Source organism: Opisthocomus hoazin, chromosome 7, assembly GCF_030867145.1.
Source record: "Opisthocomus hoazin isolate bOpiHoa1 chromosome 7, bOpiHoa1.hap1, whole genome shotgun sequence".
NCBI lineage: Eukaryota > Metazoa > Chordata > Aves > Opisthocomiformes > Opisthocomidae > Opisthocomus > Opisthocomus hoazin.
The window spans coordinates 57,292,444-57,298,443 of NC_134420.1; positions in this window are offsets into that span (position 1 = coordinate 57,292,444).

The following is a 6,000-nucleotide window of genomic DNA, read 5'->3' on the forward strand; positions in this document are numbered from 1 at the left end:
ATTAGCAATTGTCCAAGTAGCCATCTCAAAGCGTTGTTCCTGTGATTCAAAGACAGCCCAGGGAACTGAGGACAGGGGGCCAAACTCGACCCGCCGTGGCAGAGAAGCGAGTGCAATCAGGGATATTGTTCTGACACAAACAAGAGCAGAGTTTGGCCCAGGTAATCAGCATCTTTTCTGTTTCGCACTCGTAATTGACAGTTCCCTTGGGGAAATGGTTGGGCTCTGGATATATTAAATCCAGTCTTTGGCCCCAGTCATGCGGTCCGCACAGAGACGTGTTTCCCATTAGCCTGAACGGCTGAAGAAAGGGCCCTGTTCTTGTCCACATGATACCAGTGCTTTTCACCAATTGCATTGACTTCTATTCTGTAGTTTCTATGGAGAGAAAATCCAGTCCAGGAATTTTTCCCACTTACAAGGAAGATAATTGATACGGTGCTTGTAAGACTGCAGGCCCTGAATAAATGGCAGGCTTGAAATATGTTTTGCTTAATAACACAGTAAGTGTTTTGTAGCACCAGGACTGGTGCGAGGAAGAACACGGTGATTTGTCTGCAGCAGTCACACTACTGAAGTGTTGAGATGGATGGTGGCCAGGGCTACGATCCCTGAACCAGAAGCAGGATTTCCTGGGTTGTAGTCCCTCTATGAGCCACGACTTCCTCTGCTACCTTGGGCACATTTTTAAAATTACCCTTACCGGGATCCCTGCCTGTCAAAACAGCATGGCCAAATCCAGCTGCCTGAAGGCCATGATGTGTTTGGTGGTGGAGGCAGTAGTGGGGTCCTGTCCTCCAAGGTGTGTTCAGCGCTTCACAGAAATCAGGAGCAATGCCAGATCCTTTCCTGGTGTGATCAGCACAGGTCCGTGCTCTGGCTCAGTGCTCTGGAGATGATAGGTGCCTTATAAGTAAGTGTCACAGCTCAAAATAAAAACTTAAGCTATTTGAAAAGAGATTTTTTTGTTTTGTTTTCGGAAAAGGACTGCACAGACAGCATAATTCAAGCAGTCGCTCAAAAATTTAAGACGAATATTAACACTCAGTAGAAAGATGACCATTACTGTTTTTCCCTTTCGTCTTTGGTTTGATTATCAGAGAAGAGCATTTGTCTTGTTTGCTTTGTGGTTTTTTTGTACAGCTGCTGATAATCAGAACAATCATAACTAACACTCCAATACAACAGCTGCTCAGGAAACATTAGTAAGGTCTGCAACACTGATTAGCCATATGAACAAATATTATTGCACTCCTTTAAGTAGCCATAATGGTTGTAATGGACTCTAAGAGGTTATTCATTTTGTCGGTATAGATGGAGTTTACGACATGTATTCAAGGGTTTCAGAGGACATGGGAGAAGGTTCTCTTCCAGGCTGACTTGTCAAAACTTCATTAAAACCGAGAGATATTCACCAGTCTGACTTTAGGTAGAATTTGTCCCTAGGTCTCCCATTTTACTGGAGGCGGCTTTTAGCCGGAGCCAGCAGCAGAGGAAGCGAAGGCGACCACTTCTCAAGCTTTGTGGTCAGTCAGGCCTAGGAAGAATCCACTTAAGCTTTTTTTGCTAATGACATTTCTGGATGCGAGTCAATGAACTCAAGAAGGGTGTCCAATCTGGTAAAACGCTAGCCAAAACGTAAACAGAAAACATTTCAGCAACTGACATTTCAAAGCCTCCTGCAGTCCAAAGGCACCATCTCGCTCAGACTGATTTTTAGTTTTGAGTCTAGAATACCATCAGCAGGCAGGTAAACGTACAGCATCGCTTCACTTTGAACGTTGGCTTCCTCTGAAAATATTTTTGTTGCTATTCTTTTAAAGTAATTTTCATTGCTCCGTGTATCTAACACAGTGCTTTCAACATGTGAAAAGCAAATTTATTGGTTTGGGATTTAAAGTGTCTACTCAGGAATCCACACCTTATTAGGAAGTTTTTAGGAGATTGCAAATTAATAAAGATCACAGCAGCAGGAGCAGTGGAGGAATTTGCAGTTCTCCAAACACTGCCATTGATTCTCAAGGAGGGGAAAGGGTGTTTCTTGATGATCCCAATTATTTTAAAGAACACAGAAAAACACTAGGACGCTTAACTCTATTTACATGTACAAACAACAGATCTGACTTTTGGAAGACTTGATCGTTCAATTGCTCCATAATTCCAGCTTGAGTGAAAAGATTCCCAGTTTTGAGCACATCTAGAATGAATTACCAAGACAACTGATTCTTTAATTTTCATTATATTAAACTAATAGTTAATCAAATATTGGAAGTGAGTTTTAGGTTTTAAAAGCATCAGAATTTCAAGAAGTGCTCTTCAAGTTTTCTCCCAGATAAACATGGGCTATTGCACTGCATCTTGAAAACAAAGGCAGGGTGTCTCCTTTCTGTTGGTATATGTTCAAGGCCAGGTTGGTCGGGGCTTTGAGCAACCTGGTCTAGTGGAAGGTGTCCCTGCCCATGGCAGGGGGGTTGGAGCTAGATGATCTGTAAGTCCCTTCCAACCCAAACCATTCCATAAATATACAGTATAAATCAGGAATCTTCGCTGAAATCAATGGGTCCACGTCAATTTCGGTGAGGAGTGAATAGGACCAACAAGGAAAGCTGCATCGTGCAATCTTTGGCTTGTGCTCTGCCATCTGAAGTAAGAGGACACTGTAGATCATGGCCAGAAAAGCTATGGCTATGCATCATGTAAGCCTGCTCTTGCCTTTTCCGTTTTCTAGCTCTGAAATGCTGCATTCAATGATAAACAGGCCTCCTGCTTACTCACTTTTGGTAGTTCCTCACAATTTATTCACTTCGACAAAAGGATTTGCTTGGCAACATCACTGTTCTTTGTTTTTAAATGTAAAGGTAAAATGTGTGAGATTAGTTATTAAAGTGTCCAGAAAAGTCCCAGATGTGAGGAAGTGGTTGTATGTCCCCAGATAAGTCTGGTTTTTTTCAGCGTTATCAATTGCTCACACAACACATTGCTTCTCCTTACAGATACTACAGTCTTAGTCCATTGTGGTTGTTATAATGAAGACCCTAAATCCAGCTGCAGGTTGCAGGAATCACGTCAGTGCTATATCACTTTTACACTCAGTATTCATTGCTGCTTAGGTTTCATCTGTCTTTACAGAAGTTTAAATGCTTGTTACTGAAAAGTGTAAAAGATAATAAGAAAACATTGCCTTCACATTCACTCTTGGACTCTGTTTGGCTGCCTTGCAGATCTGATGTAAAAAGCAGGGCTGGTTACACATTTCTGTGAGGAATTCTTCATCTACTTTACCATGGAAATCCGGTACAATTGCCTAACAGATTATGTTCTATAGCTGCCCCACTGGAAAATGGCTGATCAGGTGATAAAAGTTCATCAAACCTTAGTAAGCCCTAAAAAGATACCTCATTGTTTATTCCATACTACGGTTAAGGATGTGTTTCTCTGCAATCCTTGAGGTTGCTATAGATGAAGAATGAAAGAAGACCACAACCATGATTGTGCAGACCATTATGGAAACGGATAGATGGCAAGGATGAGGCTGAGTAAACGTATGAGAGTGTAAATAGTTCCAGCTGAAAGGCAAGGATGGAGAATCACTATTTCCTAGAAAAAACTGTCAGCATAGATTCTTTTGTTAACTCCCCCTGCAAGTAGAAACCTGCACATACTTTTGTCTAATTGTTTGGTCTGACTGACCTAATTTTGATTATCAGTTTAGTGAACCCCAAGCATCAGAATCTTCCCCAAAACACAAGTCCAAGAGTTTCTGTGCCCAGGAAAAATACGATTGAATTGTCTCGAAGTCTGTATATTTGACAATGTTTCATCAAAAAATGCTTGAAAGATGGTCCATTTCACAGAATGTTGCTTGCTCTTTCTGCCCTCTCACTTCTTACCTCTCTTTGTAATCGACTTGATTGCCAGTCTGAAAAATTAGGAAGGAGATTTTAGAAAGCTTTCGGTCTGCAGATCTCAGGTGTGGGTTGTCCAGCCTGTCTTTGTAGCTGCAAGCACACAGACCATCTGGATTCATACCTGGATTCCAAACCGTGGGGATGTGTTGCCCCTGGCATTTAAGTGAGAGGATGAGGAACACAATACAAAGTCCTTAGAGAAGCAAAGAGAGCAGAGCAAAGCTGATTTGTACCTTCTTCTGCATTTTAATACAGGCCGTCGTGCTGCTGTGTGGGGTAAGGAGAGTGACTGGAAGTATTCCAAGAAGAGCTTCTCAGACACAAGGCAGCAGGAGAAACAGCAGCCAGCAGAGCCCTGGCAACAGAGAGGTTCCCTCTCTACCAGCGTGCAAGCACACCGTTTACACAGGAGGCAGGAGCACATGGTGCTGGTCGGTTGACTCCAGTCCTTAAGGGTGTTTCATGATAGTATAAACTGCAGGAAAAGTTTGAATAATGAATGAAATTATTCAATAATGAATAAAAGTCACCAGAAACACCCCACTGAACACTAGCTTTGTAAACAGTTTCTCACTTTTTTTTTTTTTTCTGTTTCCATACTATTTTGGTCGGTGTGATACATTTGAAACACGATGGCAGCAGTCCCTCCATTTTTGCCTCCCTTAGTTCTTTTATTGCTAGTGCACACTAGACCTGCATCTTGTCGGGGAGGGTGCTGATTGTGAAAATCCTGTGCAAATCACATTGGACCATTCCCTCACCTGCAAATTACTCCACAGTGCTAGGGAGTCTGAGAGGAATATCCGTGTGTGGGGAGGAAGGAGAGAGTTACTCGTGTGTATGTGCACATACGGACAGTTACTGAAAGGAGAAAAGAAAGTGACTTTATAACGATGAGTTTTTTTGAGACATGTGTGCCATGTTTTCATTTATTATTCCCCATCCCACCTACCCTGCAAGCCACATCAGGAAGACTTGGAGATATTTGGATGTCGAAGTGAGATGTAGCCTGTACCCAGGGAAGAACAGCCCTCCCATCACTTACAGTACCACCTTTGTCCCTTGGGGCCGGGCTTGTTGCCTCCTCCACAGAGATGCCTTATCAAGGGCACTCCAGGCTGCAGCAAATGTGAAAGCCTACGCTTCTTTGAGCAGTCAACATGGGGGCCCTTTGTCATTTAGCATGGCTAAACTTTACCAAGATTCATCAGGGTGAGTTGTGCCTGACCTTGGTTTCCAGAGGAAATCACAAAGGCGTTATGAATTGTTGTAAGAAAATGCTGGTAGAAACACATCCCAAGTTATTTTTGTTTTTCTTCACTTACCAATAATCTCCACAGTGGATTTTGGCAAAGGGCCATTCTGCCGTTGATTTAACAATACATTCAACAAATGTGGCACCCGCTGAGGTGAGATGGATGTGATGATTTGTGCCACTGACCAATGTGTGACATTTGCTAAAGGCAGGGAAAGAAACAGGAGGTTGAGCCAATGTCTGACACAGATTTTTGTTGAATATTTTATATCAGCTGAGGTTAAGGGTTAAGAGCCAGATGCCAGGCAGGTCAGACTGTAATGGGCCCATCTGTCTTATAACAAGAGCTATTGATCGGTTATTAGTCATAGCTAGTAGGGGGCTATCACAAAGCTACCACTGGCAGCAGAGGTCTCCTTTGAGGTCTGCTGCAGTCAGATAGCACTGGGGTTAGCAGGAGAGTTTCTCTCCAACATCTGCATGCTGAGAACCATACACTGCACTGGCACAAACACTGGCAGTTCCCAGTAGCATCACTGGTAGCAGCTCCCAGTTCCCCAACCAATTTCTGTTTGGTATGTAGTACAGGCCTTTGTTTTATGTATTAATTCAAAACTGTCCTGTACATCTGTTCTCCCCTGAAAATACACTGTGGTTCTGTCTGCACCTGGGAAGGACGATCTGTCAGTTTATCAGTGGCTTCTAGGCTTTTACAGGGTGTTACATCTCTGTGAGTCTTTCCCATCATCGATGTCTGAAGGAAGCATGAGGTGTGCACACCAATCCAGCTGGCCACTGCCGTCATTTCTTTGATCCTGCATGGTCTGTATCTATCTG